Source organism: Sminthopsis crassicaudata, chromosome 1 (assembly GCF_048593235.1).
Source record: "Sminthopsis crassicaudata isolate SCR6 chromosome 1, ASM4859323v1, whole genome shotgun sequence".
In the NCBI taxonomy this organism is placed as follows: Eukaryota; Metazoa; Chordata; class Mammalia; order Dasyuromorphia; family Dasyuridae; genus Sminthopsis; species Sminthopsis crassicaudata.
This window is the reverse complement of record NC_133617.1, coordinates 735,083,640-735,110,068: the sequence shown is the minus strand read 5'-3', so window position 1 is coordinate 735,110,068 and position 26,429 is coordinate 735,083,640. Positions and strand designations below refer to the sequence as shown.

The following is a 26,429-nucleotide window of genomic DNA, read 5'->3' as shown; positions in this document are numbered from 1 at the left end:
TCTTTCTTTTTCTATCAAAAGTACACTCTCCTTAGTTGTAAAATAAAAATTGAATGGCCCAGCTTTTTATCTCTTGTCCATTATCATGGCCCCATCGATCCAGGCCTCCCAAACCTTTCTATTATTTCTTTGGATTGCAAGGATGCACTGAAATCCAACAAATTCATCTTGAAAACCTTCTGTTTCCCTAACTGACTGTGTTCCCCATCACATCCGCTCTACTTCATATTTGGTATGCGATACGGGAAGTCAGCAAAAGTTGGCATTTGCTCATTCCTCCCATGTAACAGATCTAGTTGAAAAGGGATATATTGGGATAACAGCCAAACATTAACATAGGCTAAGTTCCATGAGGCTCTGATTCAGACTACTATCAAAGGGCATTCAGTACCAAGGACAGAGCATATCTCCTTCAAACAGCTGCCCTACTTCTTCATCAAGCAAGACCAGCCAACCATGCTTGTGTACATAAATGCAGTATACGTTCATCTGCAGGGGAACTGAAGTTCATGAATCCAGATGAGAGCAGAAAAATGGTGATCGCCAATCCCGCCCCTCATTATTGAAGATTCATCCACAGAGAGAAAAATAGTATAGAGTGGAAAGATAATGTAGCAAGTCCCAGAAAACAGTTGAGACAGGAGAGTCAATTTGAATTTTTTAAAAAAGGACTGACCTGGTCTTGAGAGTACTAGTATCCAAAGTCACTGATTTCAGGAGTCGGTCACCTGAAAATAGAGAAGTTTAGTAATTTAACTATAAGAAAAAAAATCAAATAAGGGTTCTGCAACAGAAGTGTAAAAAATATATCTGATAAATTCCTATTTGTTTGGTGAAACAGTGACTCAGAGACACCGTACCATTATTTCTGATGGACCTTCACCTCTTAATAAAGGGTAATGTCACAAACATTTCTGTATACTATGCTTGATAGTTATTCTAGTTATTGTGGATACAAAGACACAACAAAACACTCTCTGCCTTCGAGGTGTTTCTATACAACTTGGAGAAGGGGAACACTATGGATAAACATGTAAGTATATATTAAATAAGCTCTCCATATCTATCTATCTATCTATCTATCTATCTATCTATCTATCTATCTATCTATCTATTTATAGATATATAGATCTATGTGTGTAATGTATGATGCTGTATATTTGTGTATATATGTGATATGCTAGAAATTCTATGTGGGTATATCAATAAGTATTAATTATGCATTAAAAATTCAGAGACCAAACAAAGGAATTATTTCTACATTTAATGAGGTTATATAATATGTTTAATTTGTAAGGGTCCTATTCCATCTGTTCTCTATACTCCAGATTCCTCTTAGTTTAAGTCTAAATCACTAAGTTTGGAAGTGAATTTCTCCATGAGCAGGTTCCATGCTTGTACTGGAGGCATAATGGATGAGAATTGTGGAATTGAAGGCAGGAAGATCTGAGTTAAAATTCAGCTTCTGACACACACTCCTCGGCAATTTACTCAAATCTGTCTCTGTTTCCTCATCCTTAAAATGGGGATCATAATAGCATAAGATAGTATTTTTAAAAACACTTTACTAATCTCAAGACAGGATACAAATGTAACTATCATTATCTATTGTTATTATTATAATTATTGCAAACAATCACTGCTGTTCTCAAGATATTTTATAATATCTTACTAAGATATGTTTTCCTAAAGCAAATACCCAACTGTTTAACGTAGGATAGACAAACATAGACAAATACACTGGAACCATCTTAAAGATGATTTAGGGGAAAAGATTTTAGATCTATTTGTCTTATCCTTAGAGAGCAAAAATGGGTCCGATATATGGAAGAGGTCAATAAGAAGGCTGTGAATTAATGCAAGGAAAAACTCCATTGTACTTGGAGTTCTCCCAAAGCAGCATGGTCTTCTGTGGGAAGTAGTGGGATTGTTCTCCCTGGACATCCTCATGCAAAATGTGGATGATAAAGCTTAATAAAGGTAGTCATCTAGGTTAGTTTAACCAGCCCAAAGTCCTTTCTATTGTTGAGATTCTGAAATTCACTGAAAGCCTTAACCATTTTCTTCTTCCTTTTGAAAAGTCCCATCTTTATAAAACCAAAATGAAGTCCAGCTTTGATAGAGGTATTCTCTTCCACTTAGCTACATATTCAGTTGTGGTTTCAAATGACAACAAAGTTCTCATATAGAAAACACATGGTAAAAGAGGTTGAAAAATAACTCATTTCTTTTGCACTTTCCTGACAGCAGCCTTGCAGGAAGTTGATAATGATCACAGAATCACAGAATTTGAGACTTAGAAGAAACTCAGCAAAGAAAGAGAAAGATCTTAGATGCCATGATTTTTATTCAATTACCCCAAAACCCCACAATTATTTCAGCTGCCAGATGCAGTAGTCTGTAGAACATTAAATAGAGAATAACAATAGCAGGATAGCCACTCATCTTAGAAGCATTTCTATCTGAAATCTATTGAAAAACAGATCTGATGAATAACAATAATAATGGAAGAGATGATAAGGGTCATAATATTAACAGTTGACATTGACATAGCAGTTTAAGATTTAAAAAGGACTTTATACTTAAATTATTTGAATCTCACAGAAACCAGTGATGTGATCATATTTTCATTTTACAGGTGAGGAAAGAGCCATGCCATGTTTATCTAGCTTGTAAGTATCAGAGGTAATTCTAGGAAGGAACCCTATTCATTCTTCTACTTTACTACTCAAATTTAGGAGATCCACAAATATTTAGATGTCTACATGAGATGGAGAGGGATCTTGGTTTTGAGATTTCAGGGCTGCTTGTAAATCACTAATCAACAAATATTTAATAACCAGCTATTAGGTGCCAGGTACTGTGTCAGATTCTTAAAATATAGACAAAAATATAGATTAAAAAAAAACAAAACAAATTAACAATTATGCCCAAAGAGCTTATAGTTTATTGGGGAAGAAAAGGGTAGTTTAGGAGGGAAATAAAGATGCCATCAGCCCAAAACCAATCTCTCATACTTGGTTATTACATGAAGATTCAGCCTCAGATATTTGAACTTCAGACTTCAGACAAATAAAATGAAATGATAGGAAATAGATTATGCTTTTAATTAGAAGACAGCAAAGTGGGAAAATATTGCGAAGCTACTCCAGTTCTCCAAAGCACAAGTGAAAATCTGAAAACAAGCCTATGGCTTTTCTGACCTCAATCATCCTGCCCAAGGTTCATAAAGCTTAGGAAAAGAATACTGCTCTTGAGAATGCCTGCATGACAAAAAGCAAGTTGCTTTTAAAAAATATATATATATATTATGCGAGTGATGCTTCCTAACAAGTGCTTATGAAACTGCATAATTTCAAAGCCTGGAGTATTATATTGCACTGTTTTCCTGGGAGTTGTTCACATTTGCATATCTTTTTACACATTCTATGAAATTAATATTGCCTTTTGTATTCTGAACTTAGCTAATATAACTTGCCATTTTTGCTTTGCATTGCTATGAGTAATATAGATTGAACACCCGGGGGGACCTGTGTTGCCTACATAAGCTTTATTCTTTCCCCGTTACATTTTTCTAATATGAATACATTAAATCAAGATTAATAAACCTTTGCAGAACAGGCCAGCCTTGCAAGAGGCAAATTGTGTAGGGGGTGTAGCCAGCCCATTGAATATAGGAAACAGAGCTGGGAATACCAGAGTCAAAGGAATCCATTTGCAAGGCCATGAAACATCAGACAATATGGCGGAGTCCCCGCAATGCCCAGCAAACATCTGATGTACAAAAGAACATCAGAAACATTGCATTTGAAAAGATTGACTCATGATAATTAGATCACTTTCTCTCTTTAGTACCTCTTTCTCAGATATTAGAAACTCAGCAAGGTTCTAGAGCTTTGGAATTCCTCATGGGGAGGGAAGGAGGATAGAAGAAGGGCAGTAGGGAAGATCAAAAAAGGGACTCCTAAGATCAAAGAGAGGGAATAAGGAAAATGAGCAACTTAGGAAGAAGAAAAGTAAACAGCAAAAAAAAAAATGAGCCTATTGGGGGTGATGGCAGCAAGAAGGAGATGAAAGCCCACACAATAAGGAAATGGACTACTAGAGAAGGAAGGTACAACATGGGGAGAAAAAAACAGATTTTCATTTTCTGGAACTGGAGTATAAAAAGGTATCACCATAATAATGACACAATAATGGTAATAATAATAGAATTGATATAGCACTTATATAGTACCTTAAAGTCTGTAAAGCATTTTTATAATATTATTTCATTTGTTTCTTATTGTTCCTCTCCCTGAGAGACAGGTGCTAATATTATCGCCATTTTACATATGAGGAAACTGAGGTAGTCATTGATTAAGGGAAAGTATAGTATGGATTGTAGATTCAGGAAGATGAGCTTGAATTTTGTCTCAGACTCACAATTACCAGTTGTGTGACTATAAGTTAATCACTTGACCTTTCAGTGTTAGTTTCCCCTTAGGGCTTCTATTTAGCTTTGAAATTATAGCACTTCTTTAGAAAGGAGAATTCTTACATGAGCTGAAGACAATCCAAAAATCAATACCTTCAAATAAGCTGAAACCTATGTTGGGGGAGACATAGGAACCCAGATATTTCTTCTAGGTCTATTTCTCCAAGAATTATCTGCCCTCTGTCTGCTATGTAGAGGGTGACTGAAAACATTTCACTAACCAATCTTGTTCCCAGAGAGCCACCGATCACCATAGCCATCTGTGTAATGTGGCAAAAGTCACTTAATTTCTCAGTGTCCTCACAGAAAATGGATGGTTTGGAAACTTTGACCTCTGAATTCCCTTTCCAACTCAAGTTCTATGTTTCTCTGATCTTACCAGAAAGTCGTACATGAAAAGCACATTCCTCCTCGGTCATTGACCTAGCTCTCTGAATACATTCTATGATGGTCTGAGCAAGAGAGTCCTCTTCATTTGTCCCAGGTACTATCAACCTCAAGAGTAAACATAGAAAAAAATCTGCTTCTCCCTCATTCCTTACCTGTTTCTCAATAGTCATATCTTTCAAGACTAGAAATACCACCCAGCCTCATTTCCAATCAGCTTCATTTTTTTTCAAGATCTTGGTAAGAAATTATTTTGTAGAAGAGCTTTATCTACAACGCTGAAACAGTACTAATCAGGCCCCCCTGAAACAGAGACTCCAAGAGACCTAAAAACCACCTGGTCCTCTTCAATACAAACATTTGTTAAATTTTTGGTAAATAAAATAAAATTAATTTTTAAAACATCTGTTTGATATATGTAACTTTGAATGACTTTTAGTGAGATTTCTAGTCACACCTTGGCCATCCTCTCTTGTTAAGCTTTTTTTTTTTTTTTTAAACTCAAGTGTTGGACTTTAGATTTATGCCTACTGAATTTCATGACGTTGCTTCAGATTATTGTCCAGATTTCTTTACATACTGATTCTATCATCTAGTTAACTCTTATATTTGTTTTCTTTGCAAATCTGATAAACATGATGTCTATATCTTTATTTAAGCTGATCATAAAATGCTGAAAAGAAAGAGGCTAAGGACAGAGACTGACCACCATGATAAACAATCATTCAATGTCCCATTTGGAATGTTATGAACACCTGAGATTGTTTTCAGATTCCTTTTGGCGTAATCTTTCATTTGTTCCCACCCAAATCACCAGGAGCAAGAACTGATCCTTCCATTTAGTTTGTTTTAGGAGGTAGTTCATCACACCCCAAATCCATTCCCAAGGAAAACAATAAATCTCACAATGTTCGAAGAAATTTAATCACATGTTGCGTACATATCACTCAGTCTCACTTTATTTCATGAAACACCATTCTCCCTGATATGGAGAATAAGAAGTTATTTTCAATTTTAAAAATCCAGAGCTGTCTTCTGGGCTTAGAAAAAGTCTGTTGATTTTAAAACTCCAAATGCTTATAGGTCCTTCTTCCCTTCCAGGCTCACATCACTATCTTGGCCCCTTGCAGCCTATTACTTTTCTGCCACTGGTTTAGACTTTTCTTTTTCCATGGGATACATTTCATTTTTTCCTCCTGTGTTTTTATTTTTGAACCTGACATAAAGTATTACATCCTTTCTGATAAAGTGGAGAACCAAGACACATTTCTCCAGTTCCTTTCTCTCTGCCAGGAGACAAATTATTTTGCACTCACATAAGACCTGTTGATTGCCTGAAGCAGAAACACAAACATGGCGTAATCTCAACAGTTTATTAGAACATTTTTCTCATTCTCCTTGTCCACTGAAAGTGAGATAGTCTGTCCTTTGTTATTTGTGGGTTCCTCTGACTAGTCCTGCTGCTAAATGCCAACAGCAAGCTAGTTTGTGGGTAGGACACTTTAATAGTGGAAATCAGTCTCCATCTGTTCAGAAATCTTGTTTTGGTCAAAGATCTCTTCTTCTGTACTTCATCTCCTAATCTTTTCATGTTCCACTTATCAAGAGTCAAAATTGATAGATCTGGAGTCCCCCATCATTGTAGATAATAATCACAGCCCATAATGCCTGTGTAACATTTAACTATATCCTGTTATGAATCTTTCAAAAGGATACAATATACATTCTGGAGATTCTTAACCATTTTATGCTATGACACTCTAGGAAGTCTTGCTAATCTTACAAGTTTTTTCTCAGAATAATTTTTAAATGAATAAAATACATAGATTTATAAAGAAAATTACTTATATTCAAATAAAGATGGGTTTTCCCCAATTAAGTCTACAGGACTGCTGAAAACTATTCAAGGATCTCTTGGAATTAGTGAACCACAGTTTAAGAATCCCTGGTACAGATATTTTGACAGTGAATGGATAGCAATGGTTGAACACATCTATTGTCTATTGTTGTCCCTATTTGATGATGATCCTCCTTTTCTCATAATCCATCTCTGATGACATCCTTGAGATGATTTTACTTGTGAAAGGTTTTATGTAAAGCTACTATAGTCTACTAATGTCCATTATGGACACTGCTATCATTTACTGGCTGATAGTCAATTTCAGACCTACAGAGTCAGTGTTTAGATCATTTAAAACCTAACTCATGAAGATAATCTAAATGATTTCTCATCAAACTTCCATAATACAGAGATTTCTCTTAAAGAGCTAATGTCTTCAGGAGGAGCAGTCACCTCAACAAATGTGTTTGCTAGAAGAACTCCAAGCTTGTTAAACCCTCCTCAACACCTTTTGCCTTGGGCTACCTAGTTATTTCAAACAAGGGTGCTTGATATGCATTAAACAATGAAGCACACTGAAACTCAGTCATGAAAGACTCTGAAGGGCAAGAAATTTAATGGCATAGTAGGTCAAATAATATCTTTTTGTCCCATGACAATATAATTACACAACTCATTCATGACACAGAAAAGCTTAGGCAAGAATGAAATACTTTTACCTTTGTGAATGTTGGTTTTTCCTAATATTTCTAAAATTTAAAAGCTATCCAAAAAAAGTAGACTAGAGCATTAGAAGATCCTAGGCTTCCTCTTATCCCAAGCATATTTGTCAGCAGTTTTTTTTAAGAGATTTTATTGATATATATTCCTCCATCCATTTTTCCACCTCCCAGAATGGCATCTCTTTTTACAAGTGTTATTAAGTCTGTAGATCCCTAATTTCTGGGATAAATTTCTGGGGTACCTGAATCTGCATAAGAAAAGCATATAATCTTATTAACCTTAATAGATTTAGCATTTTCTTTAATTATACATGTAGAGCATAAAACATTATGAGAAAGGGTCTTTAGGCTTCATCAGATGGGCAAAGGAGTCTAGGATTCAAAAATATTAATAACTAACATTATAACAAAAAAATCTTTTTTTTTTCCCAAAAAGAAAAGAGGAAGAGGCAAAAAGATCAGCAAAACTGATTACATTTTAAAAAATCCTGATATATGCAATCTTCCTCATACAATGGAGCACCCTTCACCATACACACCTATACATTCCTGCAAAAGTGTAAGGTGAGATGTTTTCTCATATCTTTTCTTTGTAACTGAGTCTATTATTTATATTTTCATAACATTTTTATAAATGATTTTCTGATTGTTCTTTCAAATACATTGTCATAGTTATTATGTATATGACTTTCTTATCTTTTTTACTTTTGCATCCATTCTTAAAACATAGTAATCAAACCTTCTTAAAACATAGTAATAATCCAGCACATTTATCTATCCAACTTTGTTTAATTATTTCCCTAGTTGATCAACATTTTTGTTTCTTTGCTACCACAAAACTACAATAAATAGGGTGATCCATATCAGGTCTCTCTTTTTATCAATGAGAAGAGAAAATTAAAAACTTAATGGCTCTGTCTTAGAAAAAGAAATTGAACAAGCCATAAATGAGTTCCTTAAGAGAAAATCCTCAGAATCAGATGGATTTACAACTAAATTCTATCAAAGCTTTAAAGGGACAATTAATCACAATATTATATAAATTATTTTTAAAAATAAGTAAAGAAGGAATATTATCAAATTCCTCTTATGACGAATACGATTTTGATTCTTAAACAAGGAGGAGAGAAAAATTAAAGAAGAAAACTATAGACTAATTTCCCTAGTTACATGCAAAATTTTCTAAATAAATACATTTATTTATTTATACATGCAAAAATTTCTAAATGAAATATTAGCAAGGACATTAAGGAAATATATCACAAAAATCATACACTATGATCATATGGGTTGCAAGACTGGTTCATTATTAGGAAAACTGTCAGCACTATATATTATATGAGGGTATCAATAGGTGGAGAAAAGGTCTCTGACAAAATACAATATCATTTAAAAAAATTAGAATGCATAGGAATAAATTGAGACTTTCTTGAAATGAAAGCAGTATCTATCTAAAATCAAGAGCAAGTATTACCTGCAAGAGAGTCACACTTGAGAATCTTTTCCAAAAAAAATCAGGGTGAAGCAAAAATATCCATTGTCATAACTATTATTCAATATTGTATTAGAAATGCTAAATGTAGCAAAAAGACAATAAAATAAATTGAACGAATAAAAATAGACAATGAGAAAACAAAACTATCACTCTTTTAAAATTATATGATGCTACACTTAGAGAACACTTTGACCCAGCAAGACTACTACTAAGTATGTATCCCAAAGAAATGAAAGAAAAGGGAAACATCCCAATTTGTACAAAATATTTGTAGAAGTTTTTTGTGGTAGCAAAGAAAGGATGGGCATCCATTGGGGAATGGTTGAACAAGTAGAGGTATATGATTATGATGGAATAATATTATGTCATGAAAAAATGACAAGCAAAATGGTTTCAGAAATACCTTGGAAAACTTATATGTGCTCATGAAAAATGAAGTGAGCAGAACCAAGAGAACAATGTACACGCTAAGAGCAATATTGTAAGGAAGATAAGCTGTGAAAAACTTAGCTGTGCTGATGATTAGCTGTGAAGAATTAGCTGTGTTGATTAAGACAATAATCCAAGACAATTCGAAAGGACTCACAGTAGAAATGTGATGTATCTCTAAAAAGAGAACTGGTGAACTCTGAAAGCAAATTGAAGCATAGTTTTTTGCTTCATTTTTTTTCAACATAACTAATATGGAAACATGTTTTGTATAACTTCATAAATATAACTGATATCAAATTGCTTGCCTTTTTAAGATAGAGAGACGGGTAGAAGAGAACAAGAAAATTTGGAGCTAAGATATTTTTAAATGATTTTTAACAATTTGCATGTCATTGGGAAATATTGAACAAAATAAAATTATATTTAAAAAGTGATGTCTCTGGTATACACATGTCTGTCAGTGGATTTTCTATATCAAAGAGCCTGGATATTTTAACCATATTATTTTCATGAATATAAACTGGGAATGCTTGTATTAATTCCCAGCTCAGGCAACAGTTACTTGTAAACCATAGAGGGGGTCATTGGGACATGGGCTGGACAAAATGACTACAGATGATCCTTCTCATTCTGAGATGCTACTGACATCCTAAATCGAGTGTTCACTAATGATGTTTTAGTGTATTTCCTAAACAATCAGACATCTGATTCCATATTTCACCTCTCTTTCAGTTGCTTGCTGTCATGATGACAGAGCTTAAATCTAAAAACAAAACACTTAGACATCTGTGGCATGCCATCCAGAATTAGTGCTTCAATGACAAACTTCTGTCTTAGTTTACCCCAACCTGCTATAGTTCTAGAAGATGAGCAAAAAAAAAATACAATTTATTTTTTTAAAAAGTAGATAAAATGAATACAAAGACACATTGAGAAAGGAAATGCCCAAGGCCCAAACAGAGATGTAAAAAGCCTTTCCCCTCAAGACAAGCAGCAAGAAAAACATCCCCAAGTCAACTTTTTTAAAAGAGAAATTCAGCTGTGGGTGGGAAAGACCCAGGACACCAACACTGGGAAGCCACAACCATCTGGTAGCTCCCCATCTTAACTAATTATTCTTGCTAACAAGGTTCTAAAGTCAGTCATTTCTACCTGCTGAAAGAATGCAAACTCAGTCAGTACCCTCTAAAATTTGGCACCCTGCAGCAAAACCCTGGTCTAAAGCAAAAGATGAAATGCATTCATTTTCCAAGGAGCAGGCTAAAAGATTCTGGAGGAAATACACATTTTGCCAGTGATTGCTGTTTCCTATGGCAAGAGCTCAGGTAAGTGAGAACTAGGATAGCCTTTGCCCAGGGGTGCTCTACAAACACCATTCCAAAAAAACTCTGGGTGTCACAGGTAGTAATCTGAAAGGAGGGGAAGAAAAATCTGGAGCATCAGATGAAAAAATCAATATTAATCTCTGCTAAGCTGAATAAATAAAAATAAAACCTAGCAACCATAAGATCCAGATGATTTGAAGACTGGATTGTGTTTAAAATGTCATTTTATAGTGGTCTGTTAGCTCAGTTGGTAGCCCAGGCAGACCACCGACATAGTAAAAATTACATCATCATCCAATTAATCAGTTTTCTTCTAGTTTGGCACAGTAGGGAGCCTTCTCTAATTCTGTAGTATACACAGTCCACAAAATGTTTCTTTAAAAATAAAAAATATGGGAGGGAGAGGAGAGAAAAGATGCCACAAAATGACAAAAATGGAGAGACAAAAAATCATGGAGATGAGACTCAGACAAAAGGACTGCCACTTAAAAAGACACTGGGAGACCAATGGGAAAAGAAATGTCAGAGAGCAAAGGTCACAAGAAAAAAGGTCAAGATCAAAAAGGCAAGGGCACAGACATTTCTCATCAGGAAAATGAAATCCATGGAGCAGACAAAAAAATCTGGTCCAAGCCTAAGAAGGAAAACAAAAGTCATAGAATTAGGAAGAGATTTAATAACATATGTTCTGAAAATGACATCTACTCATAGACCTGGATGATTTCAGAGCCATAAAAGACTTTACAGGGCAATTGTTCCTACCTCCTCAGTTTGCAAAAGTTCTTAATCTTAATTATTATATATTTTTAAAATGATCTCACCTGTTTTTGACAGGGTTCCCATTCAATTCAATTCAAATGTTTTTTTTTTTAATTATTAAAATTTTACTGTTTCAATCCACTACTAAGGTCTCTTCTAGTTCTACATCTTTCATTCAATTGCCTTATTAAGAAACAATATGTGCAAAAATAAGTTGTTATAAAATGTAGTAATGCCAGGTTGTACTTCTACCATGCCCTATTTCTTTACCCTGAGGTTCCACTCTAGTGCTCTATAACATGTCACCAAAGTAGCCACCCACTGAGAGAAAGTCCATTCCTGCTAGAGGCATGCAATTTTATTTTTGGACAGCTCCAGTTGCAGGGTAAGTTTTCAATCTCTCCAGTTTAAACTGGCTTTTGCATAGTTCCAATTGTGGAGTAAGTTTTCACTCTCTCCAATCTCAACTGGCATCCTTGCAGATTCCACATCTTGTTCCTGGGCCCAAGTAGGACAAGTATTTTTATGACAACCCTTCAAATATTAAGAGAAATGTATTCTGATAGGAAACCTAGCCTGAGATAAAGCTGTCAGCTCTCTAACTACTGGTGAACAGCTATCATGTTTCCTTGAATCTTCTCTTCCTAGGGCTTAGCAGAGTTTTATGCATCATGGGAACTTAACAAATGTTGTTGTTGTTGTTTAACTTAATTGTGGAACTGCTAGGAAAACAGCTAGCTGTTTTCTTCCCAGAACACCTCGATACACAGTCTTTGCTCCCCTCAAGCCAACTGCTTTTTCAGAAAGAAAAGTCAAGGTCACTAAGTAGCTCCAAGCTCTGAAAGACATTGAAGAGGTGAAGGAAATATTCTAAGGTGCCGTAGAGGGCATAGAAATTCAGTGTTCAGCTACCTAACTGTAACCTATACGCTTGCCCCAATGATTTTCCAGTGGAGTAGAATAATGCTTTCCTTTTAACTCATATTTTTCTTCTACTTTCCCTTGCATTGAGCAACTTGATTGACAGTACATCCTAAGATGAAATTTAAAGACTATTTTAAGATCACAAAATCTTCATACAGCCTGAAAGAAATCATATTTTTTGAACTCTTCAGGTAGTATAACTGAATGCAACATATTACAAAGCAACTTAAAGTTTAGAAAGTCCTTAGAGATACTCTTTGCATGTTAACGAAGGCAGTTAAGTGGTGTAGTAGATATAGTGCCAGACTTAGAGTCAGGAAAACTTTACTATTTATGCGACCCTAAACAAGTAAAAAATTCTCGGGTCTTACTTTCCCCTTCTATATAATAGAAATAATGAAATATTCTTTGTAAGGCTTCTAGCTCCATAAAAATCCTAGCTATCTTATTTGATTGAGCTTCACAACAACCCTGTAAGGTAGCAATTCCAGTTATTAAGAACACCATTTTACAGATGAGGAAATAGACTAAGTGTCTGTGACCACTCAGATGGTAAATATCAGAATCAGGATTTGAACTCAGCTTTTATACATTCCTTCAAAAAGTATTTATTAATAATTCAAAGGCAGTTAGAAGGCTGAAAACAACCTCGGATGCTATCAGTTGTGCTCCTCTGGGCAAGTCACTTAACTCCTGTTTGGCACAGTTTTCTATCTGTAAAATGGAGATAATAATTACACCTGCCTTTCAGGGTTGTTGTAAGAATAAAAGAAGATGATATCTAAAAGTTTTTTAAGGTTTGCAAATCTTAAAACATGTGAATATGTATATATATATATGCATATATATATATTTATATGTACATGTTATCTACCTAGCTATATTATATGTATATATATATATATATAAATTTCATATATTACAATATATGTATACAAACAACATCATGTTTTATATCTGATTTCATTTTTTTACAATATATGCATATATGATTATTATAAAATAAAATATTACATTAATATAAGATATAAAATATATTATAAATATAATATATAATTAAAATATATAAATATATACTATATGAAAATATACACTATACAAATATAATATATAAAATATTATATATATTAATATAATATATAAAATATATCAACCTTAACATTTCCAGATCTTGAGTTTCTTTTCCATATAAAAGTGTTGGACTTAATGATCTCTAAGTCCTTTCCACCTATATAATGTGTGTGTGCATTCATGTACACCCAGTACATATGCCAGTTATTACTATCATTACCTACCATGTTCCAGGCAACATGCTAGGAAGTCTGGATATCCAGATGTTAAAACAACAACAACACCTTTGTGCACTCATGAAGTTTAAATTCTATCAAGGGAAAAAATGAGATCTCAAAAAAAAAAGAAGTGAATACAGATTGATTTAGGTGATCAGAGAAAACAATTGGAAGTGGGGGTCAGGAGAGACCTTGCCTAGAGGGCAGCACTTAGGATGAATATTGAAGGAAGCTGGGTATTGAGGACCACTTCTCCATGCTCTGTGCTATGTATTTCTACCATAATCAGTTCAGTTTAAAAACATTTTTACTGATACCATCTTATCCTCTATGCGTTTACTCAGCACAGAGATCCCTTAGTCCTTTCCATGATGTACGCAGACATATTCTGTACTACAAGTTCCAGTGAAACATTATTTTCCTTCATGATTTGCTCACTCATGGGCCCATCTCTCATACTGGCAACTCACCTTAGACAAGACAAAGGAGATTCTCCAAAACTTGCATAATGGGGCCTGGCTGGTAATGGCTGATTCCTATAAAATCCTGCTTTCTAAATAAGCCACTATTAGAATTAGGAGATGCATTTCATGTTGCCGTAAAGAGAAATGTGAAAAACAAATAATGAGTCTTGGCTCTGGGTCTTGGGTTCTTCTATAAAATGAAGGGGGTGGATATGATGGCTCTAAGGTCCTTTTAAATTCTACATGTGACTTGTAAATGTTCTATGTTCTTTTTCCTAATGACTATCCCCTCTCTCCCTTTGCCCCAACACAATGGGAGAAAATTATGTTTCCTACTGAAAATCTCTAACAAACTGTTCCCAATAGGAATCTGGCTAGCAAATGTTGGGAAACGTGGTACAGGGTGACTAGCTTGAGTGCCACTGTCTTGGTGTATTCAGCTGTACCAAGAACACCCTCCAGTGAGACCCCCATGGAGGGGCTGTTCAAGGCTATTGTTGAGGCTGGCTGCAGAGAGGGAGGACAGGTGTTGGTGGCTAAATACGGGACTCCAGATTGCTCTTGATTTGCTTGCTTATGTGTGACCTCTGCGGAAATGGTTGGCTTTGGGAAAAAATAAGGCTTTCTCTTGCCAAGCTCCACAGGAGCTTTTTCAGCCCGGAAGATTTCTTTGCCCAGGAGTAATGGTTTAATCATTCCCTTTTGAAGAGGACCAACGAATGACATGTGGTTGCTGACTTGACTCCTGTGTGATTGGATTTAAGTGAGGCAGATTTGCATAGAGTCTTCAGCTGCACTCTATCTTCCAGACTAATAGAAGACCAGTAGTGGTTCAAAGGTCAAGATAACCAGTGATGATCTGTGACACGATGAATGATCTTGATATATTTAATTACTGACCAAACTCTTAAGAATTTCACAGCACCTTCAAGGTCATTGGAACAAACTGTTCTTATTTGCCCATTCCACTGGTGGAAATCTTCACATGCTGGGGGTAGGCAACTCCCTAATTTAACAACAGGTTTGAGGATTCTCAACCTGAGATGGTTACCAGGCTGCAGCCATGGTGAATGGTACAGCTTCTTGGAACCACAGCTAAGAGATGGGTGACAGGAGAACCCCAAACATGGAAAGCAGCCCTGAAAAGGGCTCTGTAGCCTTCACCCCAGAAGTGCTAGTTCTCCCTTAATACATCAGTGTGTTTAGCTCAGTGGTGTGCCAATAAATGTTTAGGAAACAGCTCTGTGGGAAAAGAAAGTGCTCAAGACATAACTTCAAGTTTAACATTAACACCTTCTTCACTTTTCTAAGTCCAAACAGTTAAGAAAACAATAAATACAACATTTGCCAATTTCTGAAGTATAAATACCATTAAAATTTAACAATCAGCTCTCCGGAGCTTACTCTAACAGATCCTTTTATTCTCCTGAAGTCTTGCTGTACTGGAAGGTCCCCTCTACCAAGACAGCCTCTTCAACTGATGGATATTTCCTTCTGGAACTTACTTGTTAAAGAAGAACTCCTAAGACAGCAACATTTATCCCTTCCTTCCTTCCTTTTAGCTTTCACTCCTTCCTTCCTCTCTTAGCTCCTCTCTAGGACTTCTTTCTCTACTTTGCCCCCTGTTGGTAACTCACCTCCCCTATATCTCAGATTTTTTGTGTACTGTCTTCCCCCAAGAAAATATAAATTACTTAATGACATGGAGAGACTTTCTTTTTGTATTCCTAGAATTTAGCACAGTATATGGCACAAAATCAGAATTTAATCAACATTTTTAATATATTATATTTTATCTGTGCTCAAATCCTGCCTGTGATGTTTATTACCGATGTGACCTTGCATAAATAATTTAGCCTTCTCTGGAAAATGAGGAGGTTGAACTAGATGAACTGAGGCCATCTCTTAACCTGTGATGACCTGATTCATTTTCTCAAATTAGACAAAGACCATTTCTCAGGAGAGAAAAGAAAGGGACAAAGAAAATTATTAGTTGACTAAATTATGCATTAGGCAATATGATATAGAGGAAAAAAACACATGATGCAGATAGTCAGGGAAACTTGAGTTCAAATTCTGCTTCAGACATATTAGCTATCATTCAACCTCTCTGAGTGTTGGAGTTTTATTTCATTTTTGGCTAGAAAATAAAAACATTGCATTAAATTATTCTGAAGTTTTCTCTGGATATATGATCTTCTGATGCCTTTTCCCCAAAAGATACACAGACCACTTGGAAATCAGAAGAGAAGAAACATGAACTGAGATCTGGATTCAAATCCTGCTATGAAACTTATGTCTAAATAAATTAACCTTAGGCAAGTTATTAAATTTCCCTGTTATTATTATTCCTTATTACCCCCAGTTTTCCCATTTGTCAAATAATGGGATTGAACCTGATAAGGTTTAAGTTCCTTTAGAACCCCAAGTCTGTGAGATCCTAAAGCAATGTAAGACCTCTCTCTTCTCCAGATCCTTAGCCAGTTCTCTTTTTGAATGACAGCAATGAGCAAGGTAGAAAATTGAAGCCTCCTCTCCCATCAATGGCCCTGGGCTAAACACTCTGAGGTATTAAGGTCTATGATGTCATTCTTCTCTTCCTCATTCTTGAATCTTTTGTAGCAAACCCACCCCTGCTGCTCTTCAGCTACAGATTAAACAGCAGTCAGGCTCCATCAACTGACCAGACTTGATTCAGAATCTGCCCATCGAGAAACAATGTGTGAGAGATATGAGAGGTTGGACACCTGACCTATTGCCTGAAGCCTGGTCATTTGCCTACTGTTCCATCAAAAGGGACTAAATCAAATGAGTTCGCTACCATTGTCAAGCTTAGAGAATAGCCGATCTGGGGAACTGAGAGTCTGAATAAAGCCTCGGAGTCAGGGGTCCATCCGGCATCTCCATGCAGACAGACGTCACTCATGAGACGAGAAGAAAGTCTCTGCTATGTTTCCCTGGCTTCTGGCTCCACAAAGCACAGCATGTCCCAGACTCTGTCTGCTCCTTTAAGCCTCCTGAGCATCAAAGCAAATCTTTCAAAGACTGCACATCCCGATGGCCTCATCTCCAGGTAGTCTGGCTCCTATCAGCGTCTCTTTGGATATTGTCAAAGAAACATCTTATGTTGGCTTGGCTGGACTCTATGCAGGGAGCCTCTCTTCCGAGCTCTTCTGAAAAGCACAGTTTGAAGGAAGAAAAAAAGAATGGAAAAAACCAAGCACCTTCAATTACTCAGCTGTAATGGGGAACAAGTAAGAGAAAAGCAAGAGGCTGAAAGTTTTCAAAGACAAATCTCGATTTGATCTGGGAAGGATTTTCTCCATGTCAGCACTTTAAATGCCACCATAAAATGCTGACAACAATTATGTTAATGTCACTAGGGAAAAAAAATTCAATCCCCCAACTAACATATTTTAAAATATCTCCTTTTCTGTTTTTAGTGGGGGGAAGAAGAGGGAACCCAACATCAGAGACAGCTCGGTATAGAACATGTTCTTCTCTCATAAGGTTACAATGAGGAGGATGAGAAAATACAGATAAAATGTGCTGAGAAAACTACAGAAATAAAGTCCAAATAGGCTAAGGAGACACAGAGTCTTTGGTTCGAGATGGACCGTGTCACACAGGACAACCAATCCAATCTCTCATTTTCCAGATGAGGAAACAGGCCCAGAGGTTAAGCGGATTTTTCCCCCCCAAGGTCAAAACAGGAGTAACCATCAGAGGTGATTTATTTAATACATCCCCTCAGGACCCACAAAGGCATAGTAAGGATATGGATTAGGCAAAAATTAACCCCTAGTTACTTAAATCTTAAATCAGATGTCCTTCCTATATCAAGAATCCATCCAGGGTCAGAAGATTAATCCATCAGCAAAATCCTCATTAAGTACCTATAGGTAGGAGGCAGTTAGATGACTCAGTGAAGTGTTGATCTTAGAGTCAGGAAAAACATGAGTTCAAATCCAGCCCTAGAAACTTACTAGCAGGATGATTTTAGGCAAATAATTGAACCCTTTTTGCCTTAAACCAATGCAGAAGGCCATGCTGCCCTACTGCTCCCTCTATGTTCTAAACACAGATTTAGGCTATTCTGGATTTCCTAGAACAGGAATGCTTTTTGTTCTAGAATGGTCTGGGATCACAAGTTATTATTCTGCTACATGAACACATATCCTAAGAGAAGAAGAGGCAAAAAGTCTACAGATTTTAACCCTACCATTTGCTAACCATGTGACCCCAGAAAAATCATTAATATCTCTAAAGTTCAGTTTCCACAGCTGCTAAATGGGGATAATAATATTGATCAGGGTGGTTGTCAAGAAGGAATTCTTCATATCATAGAATCACAGAATTTCAGAGCCAAAAATGGTCCTCATGGATCAGCTAGTCCAGCTTCTGTGGCAAGCCTGACAAGTGACTATCCAGTCTCTGTCAGAAGACCCTCCCCATCATGAGGAACAAGTGAGCCACCTCCTTAGGTACTCTACTCTATTTATAGAGAACTCTTCTCATGAGGGTGCTTTCCCTTCTATCCAGCCTAAAGTTGCCTCTACTAATTCCAGCCTTTGTTTTTAATCCTTTCCTCTGAAGAAGAACAGTTCTAATATGTCCTAATAAGAGCCAAGGAATAGCTCTTCAAATGCTTGAAGAAGGAGATTCTGTCCATCCTAAGAATCCCATTCCTGTATTAAACAGCTTTAGTTTCTTTGACAGATCCTTATATAGCATAAACTTGAGGCTCTTCACCATCCTGATCAGCCCCCTCCAAACAGTCCCTAGCTTCTCAATGCAGGATTGAGACCTGAACACAAGACTCCAAGGCAGAGTACAGCAGTACCAATTGCCTTGTTATTTCTGGAAGCTGTAAACACCTAATGCATCCCATCATGTCACCCATCAAAGTCACATAACACAACTGACTCCTCCTGAACCTGTGGGTCACTGAAGTCCTAATATCATATCTCTCTCTCTCTCTCTCTCTCTCTCTCTCTCTCTCTCTCTCTCTCTCTCTGTGTCTCTGTCTCTTTCTCTCTCTCTCTCTCTCTCTCTATATATATATATATATATATTTATGTATGTGGATGAGGATATGTGTATATATCCCTCTATATGCACTATATATACATAAATACATATGTGTACATATATAGTACACACATGTATACATATATACATATATTATAGCTAGATTTCAATATATAATTTTTAGAGAACCTACTATCTAGTCACTCTTCCATCAGTTTCGGAGTAAATCTTTATTTTTTCCCCTAGGAAATTTCATATATTTAAATTCAGTTCAAGATTTTAGCCTGTCAAGATCTTTTTGATTCTGATTCTTTTTTCAGGGTTAACCATCCCTCCCATCTGCAATCTATGCCTTTATCCAAGCCACTGATAAAAATATCAAACAGTACATGGCTGCATGTATATGCCTGGATTCATTCAATCAAAGACCTCTTTTCCAAGATCATGTTGAATCATTAACAATCTTGGATCTCACCATTCATCATTTCCAAGTATACCTCATTGTATGATTGTCAGACCCAGGCTTTTCCATCTTTTCTGCAAGAATACCTTCTAAGTTCTAGGGGAATTTAGTGAGCACTTTGCACTTTGTGGTCCCAGCCCTCAAGGAGTTAGCATTCTACAGGAAGAACCAGCATAGACACAGATAAACATGTAAAGAATCTATGCAGAATAAACACAGTCATTTCAGAGGGCCAGGGGAGCTCTTATAATGGGGATAATCAGGAAAGGTTGAAGACAGCACCTGAGCAGTGCTGCTGGAATACTGAGTCAGAAGCCCAGAGAAATACCAATCAAGGTAGGAGATGTTCTAGGGAAAGGTACAGGTAGGGAACGAAGGGGAACAAAAAGGAGGCCTATTTGACTGAAAGAAAAATGACGAGTAATGTGAAACCAGTTTGGACTGGTGGTAATCAGACTATGAAGATCTTTAAATCCCAGTCTTTGTATTTTATTCTGAAGGTAATAGATCAAATGTTTATCTAAAATCCAGTAAAATTCTACAGCATTTTTTCTTCTAACTGGATTTGAAAGAGAGAGAAAGGGAGGGATTTAAGAAGGGCAGAAGAGAGGGAGGGAGGCAGGAAAGGAGGAAGAGAGGGAGAAAGAGAGAGACACAGAGACAGAGAAAAGGAGGAAGAAAAAAGGTGGAATAAAGAGAAAAAGAAGAAGGAAGGGAAGAAGGAAGGAAAGAAAAAAGGAAGGAAGGAAGGAAAGAAAGAAGAAAGAAAGGAAGGAGGGAGGGAAGGAAAAGGGAGAAGGAAAAGGGGAGAATAGAGGGAGGGGGAAAAAGAGAGGGAGAGAAGGGTGAAGGAGGGGAATGGAGGGAAGAAAGAAGGGAGGAAAAGATGGAAGAGATAGGAAGGGAAGAAGAGGGAGGGAAGGCATGAATTGCTCTTAGTGAAGCCATACTAGCTTGCTAATGGTGATTACTATTTCCTTTTTTGATGGTGATTGACCATCTCTTTAGTAATTTCATTGGGTTTTGCTAAGAATCAAAGTCCAGCTCAATGGCCTATAGTTGATGGACTCCATTCACTTCCCTTTTTTTCAAAAATCAGGAAACTCAGTCATCATTTTTTGGTTCTTAACTTTTCAAGTACCCCATTCAAATACTCCTTAATCACACTGATTTTCTGTACTACCCAAGAAGGAAGTTCAACCAGGTCATGTGACTGAAATGCATGGAGGGCAAGTAGAGGCTATCTTACTATTTTCTTACTTATCTCAGGTGTCAACTCCAAATTAGCCATTTTTATTCTATCCCTTATAGTCCAAAGGTCATTAACCTGGCAGAGAAAAGAGAAGCAAAATTAGAACTGAAAAGCTCAGAATCTTCTCCCGTGTCAGTTATCATTGTCCCATCAGATGGCTTCTTTGATCTTAATCTTTTCCCCCAAAGACCTTTAAAAAACCCCACTTTATGGTCCTCAATTTTCCTTGCCAGCCTCAGCTCATTTGGAGCTTTTTAGGATTCTGGCACGATTCTAAGAGTACCATGCCATGCTTTTGTAATTGATCCTCTGTTACCTGCCCTTGCTTCCATCTTCAGTGCATGTCTTTTAAAAATCATCTTAAAGTACTATAAATGTGATCTATTTTTATATCCTTTTCTACTTCCCTTAGCCCAATTTAGGATACTTTCTTCAAATGTCACAGACTCACTCCTGCTGAAATATTCCAGGTAATGTATTCCTTTCACTATTAGAGGGGCTGATTTTCTTTCTTCTCTACTCACCCACCTACCTTAATCTTATTGGTAAAAATGCCAGAGTACTTCACTTAATATAAATTTATTAAGTGCTGACTACATATTAAATATGGAATCAAGTATTTTGCTTGAAATCCCATGAGAACAGAGGGAGAGACAAATATCTAATTTTTGGTTTTGTTTTCATTTTTATGGAAGACGATTGAGTCTTGAAATTATGGACTAGTGAACTTCCCTTTGATTCATAGCGAAATGCTAAAACATATTAAAGAGATGCTTAGTGGACATCCAAAAAAGGAAGAAACAATAATAAAAGGCTGCTCTAAATCCATCAATTACAAGCTTACCCAGCTATCTCCTTTTGTCATTGTCATTATACCTGATGAAGGGAATGCTGGATATTATTTTGTCACATTTCTGTATTCTTAGGTATTAAATCATGTAGCTTCACAGATGGTTAGACAACCAGAGACAAAGATTAGCCATGAAGAGTTTGATATCTTCATGTGGAAAGGTCTTGAGGAAAGATCTCTGCCCATATCAATGTTATGATGCTTCACTCTACTGTTAGCCTACAAGGTGGCACTCTGGATCCTGTCCTGAGATCCTGTATTCCCAAATGATAAGAGATATACATGGAAATCTCATTCCTTAGCATCCATTCTCCGGAGTGGCATCCATTTCTCCCATCCCATCTTCCATCTCTTTCTATGCAGAGAAACTGAATCAACATATTAGCATTCCTGAAAAGGACTTGCCCAACAATCGATTACATCATGGCTTCATTCTTCAGAGTTATAACACCTCTCTACCATCCCCTACTCTTTTCCTCAATTATACTCTAAGCTGAGGAAATTTTGTTTCCTTAATACCTAGGAAAGGGCTTGGCATTTAGTAAATGTTCAGTCAAATGTCTTCTGTCATTCATGTTGTTCATTCTGCCCCACAGAATCTATGAATCTATGACTAGTCTTGTGCTGTTCAACATCTTCCTGCCACAGAGAGAGAGAGAAAGAGAGAGAGAGAGAGAGAGAGAGAGAGAGAGAGAGAGAGAGAGAGAGAGAGAGAGAGAGAGAGAGAGAAAGTAATGAAAGGAAAGGAAAGAAAAGGAAAGAAAAGGAAGGGAAGAAAAAGGAGAGAAGGAGAGAGAGAGGAAAGGAGAAAGAAAGGGAGAGAGGAAAGGAAAGAAGGAGGGAAGAAGGGAGGAAGGAAAAAAGAAGGAAAAAAGGAAGGCAGGAAGGAAGGAGGAAAGAAGGAAAGAAGAAAGAAAGACAGGGAGGTAGATCAAGAGGGAAGGAAGGAGAAATAGAGGGAGGGAGGGAAGAAATGAAAGATAATAATAAACTGCAATGAGAGACAGGGCTCAGAACAGAGTCCCCTCTCTGCCCTGTACACCACACGTAGCAAAATAGATTGATGAAGAGAAACACATCCAGGAGAGGATGACCAAGGTGATGAGGGGCTTAGAGACCCCATTTTATAAGTCTCTATTAAAGGAATTAGGGTTGGTTAGATTGGAAAAGTAAAACTTAAGAAGAATATTAATGTCCAACTGAAGGACTCTTCTGTGGAAGCAGAGCTGGACTGACTGCTTTACTTCATACAAATGAAGAAGGAGCAGTGGGTGACAGTTCAAAGAGACCAAAATTAGCCTCAAAGGAACAAAATTTTTGCTAAGCACTAGAGTGATCCAGATGTAGAACAGTTAGCTTGAAGGTCAGTGATAGGTTTCTCTTCTCTAGAGACTTTGCACTCTACCATAGGAGGGCCCAACTAGACCAGGCTGGATGACCCCTTTGGGGGATGCTTTTATTAAAAGGGATGTTTGTTCAGGTAGCGGTCATTCATGATAAAAAATAAATATGATATAATTAGGTCATGTGAGATTATTCACCAAATAAATACTAGAAAAGGGGACCTCCTTTTTTTTTTTTTGGTAAACTTCTGTCTCCTTATACCTTACACCTAAAAGGAGTTTAATAAATAATCCTTAAATTGATAGAAATTTCTATTGAAATTTAGGGAAAGGAGAAAATGCTTTAACTAATGATGTTGACTGAGAAGTGCAGAGAGAATGCAGGTTTCTAGCAGAGTCTTTGGATGAATTTCATTTTAATAGAAAGAAGAGAAAGCACTTCATAAAATTAGACTCTTAAATCAGGGAGGAACTTTTGAGGTAATCTAACCCAACTTTCCAGCCAATGCAAAAGTTCTTTGTAAAATATCATTAACAACATGGATTTAGAATTGGAAGGACTTATAATTCATCTAGTCGAATGATGTGACTAGACTAGTTAAAGAAATATGGAAACTAAGTTACAGAAATGTGGAAACTAAGGGCCAGCAAGGTGGGTGATGCAGTTTGCCCAAAGTTAAAAGGAGAAAAGTAGAGGCATTCATATCACTTGAATGGGCTGTTGAAGGATCTAGAGCAGTGGTCCTCAAACTTTTTAACAAGGGGGTCAGTTCACTGTCCCTCAGACAGTGAAGGCCGGACCATAATAAAAACAAAAGCTCACACTCTGTCTCCATCCCTCAGCCCATTTGCCATAACCCGGAGGGCCACATAAACGTCCTCAGTGGGCCGCATCTGGCCCGCAGGCCATAGTTTGAGAACCCCTGAGAGAGTTCTCCCTCATTGAAGATCTTCCAAATGATTACTTATCAGGGATCTGTGCCAGAATTACTTTCTTTTCAGATTGAATTCAATGGCTCTGGAGATTCAACACTGAAACTTTGTGATGCCATGAAAATTTTTCATTCTTAATCCTGCAGAGACTTCTTAGATACTCCCAGTGATGAAGAAAGCCTGATCTCCCAAAGCAACTTTAAAAAAAAGTATTTCTAATTGTTATAAAATTCCTCTTAATGGATGAAGTTGTTTCGGACAAGTGACATTTCAAAAAGAAATCAGCATAGAAGCAGTGAGTATATTAATGAAATAAATTAAAAAGTGAAAATGAGATGAAGTTGTTCAGGACCCAGGGAACTGGACCTTTTTCCATTTGTTTGTCAATGGGGAACACAAATCAAAACATTCTCAAAATAAGTTTCCTCACTCTACAGTGTTCATGACCCTTTAGTTCTCCTGTAGGCACTCCCACAATCCATCTCTGTAGGCAACAAGATTATATTCATCATTAATAATTTTGACTAACCTTAGAAAATGTACTTCTCCTTATGAGACACACACACACACACACACACACACACACACAACTTCAATATACCCAAAATTCAGAAATGTAGAGACCTAACTGGGAACTTATAAATTTCCCTATTCATTATATAGGAAATGGCACCCTAGGTATTGTTAAGCAGTGACTTGTAAATTTCACTCTCCCTTAGAAAATAAAAATAAAATGAAAGGTTCTTTTTAGCAGTGACTTGTAAATTCCAATCTCCACTGCTGAAAAATAAGCTCTGATTACACTACATAGTTCATGCATCTCAAAGTGTCAAATAGTTGTTTTATTACACATTCAGGTATAGCCAGTTGGTTTTCTTACAACAGAGAATCGAATTTACAAGTTTCTATTTAAAAATACTTTTCCAAAAACATCTTTTCCCTCCCCCATGCAATTTTCTTTTCTTCTCCTTTTTTTTTTCTAGGAACAGGAAATGTGTAAGATATTTCTGAACAATACCTATCATTTTCTCCTGTAACTGAGATGGAAACAATTTTAAATGTTGCTCCCGGGCTTCAGAATACTGAACATAATATTCGAAGATTCCATTTCTCTTCCATATGCTCCCAACCAACTCCTTTCACTTGGGGCCCTGGCTTTTAAAACACAGGCCCTGATAAGCATCATTAGTGGTATTTAGTTTCTATTTGTTGTTAATAAAGCATCCAGTTGGTGAGCCTAGGAGCTCCCTACTATTCTCAAGCAATATGGTCATTAGAAATTCAGAGCCTAGGGAACTTCCACATCAAGCAAGGATTTTTTTCCATTTATTTAAACAAGTTTCTAAATAGTTACCTGAGACTGGAAAGACAGGGAGATTCAATACAGGCAGAGCGGCTATATTCTGTAGGGACGTGATAAGAAATAAGAAAGGAGGTGGAGTCACGACCTTAATAATAGAGATGTCATAGCAATAATATTGCAATAAAATGTGTGCTATTAGAAGGTCTAAAATCCATCTCTAAGAAATCCTCTCTAAACAAAAGTCAGAAACAATATACTCTAAAGTGAACCAAAGACATCTTCATGTCAGGGCAAAAGAAGGTATCAATGTACCTTGCTGTTTGGAAGGGATTTCCAGCATAGCTAAACATTCATCGTGTCTCGGAAAGCACCCATTTTCACCCAGGCTGATCATTCTCCACACAAATGGGGAGAAGAGAGAGACCCACCTAATTTCAGTGGGGACCCGCAGCAGATTGTAATTCACACTGCCAGAGATTAAAAGCTCTTTCATTACTACCCTGTGACACTGTCCTTATAGGCCGTAATTCTAGCTGGTCAAGTAGATCTTTAATTTCCAGACCTCGTCAGCACGCTGATTATCTGCATTCCGCAGACATCTGCAGAAAGCAATCCGTGAGTGCATATTTCATGGCTGAATATTTTTACATAACATCAGCTGGAGTCCATCGTTGGAGCGCTCCCTCCATGTGTCACAACCCAATCCATTATTTCAATAAGTGACTTCAATTAGTCATTTTCTCCCTTACAGTAAAGACAGCTAAAACAGCATGTGGCACTCTGATGAAGTTTGTAATACAAGGCGGGGAGAGGAATTTTTTTTAAAAAGTGATCTAAGATTAGACAGGATGCCAACAGCATCAAAAAAGAAACTCATCTCTTACCTACATGCTCCTGAGGGAGAATGAGTGTTTCTAGGTGAGTATGCAAAGAAGGTAAAGAAAAATGTCAATTAATTTATAATCTCGATGGATGATTCTAGAAAGACATTCTCCTCTTATTAGGGCATGTTAATTTTTATTAAATAATATCTTATTATGCATCATTATATTAAAACCCATGAAAATGTAAATTAAGGATTTTGTCAAGATTCCTAAATCTTAACCAAAAGTATAGATTGTAAATAAATATGAAAGAAAA

General features: G+C 36.6%; 1 protein-coding gene across 9 annotated transcripts in view; it reads right to left on the bottom strand.

The window, feature by feature from the left end:
- Window positions 1-26,429, bottom strand: part of FHIT (fragile histidine triad diadenosine triphosphatase) — a 1,538,293-nt gene that overhangs the window by 1,141,792 nt on the left and 370,072 nt on the right. For all 9 annotated transcript variants that reach the window (XM_074284234.1, XM_074284231.1, XM_074284238.1 and 6 more), the window contains one exon: window positions 677-728. The gene's annotated coding sequence lies outside the window, so the exon portion shown is untranslated. The remainder of the gene's footprint in view (window positions 1-676; window positions 729-26,429) is intronic.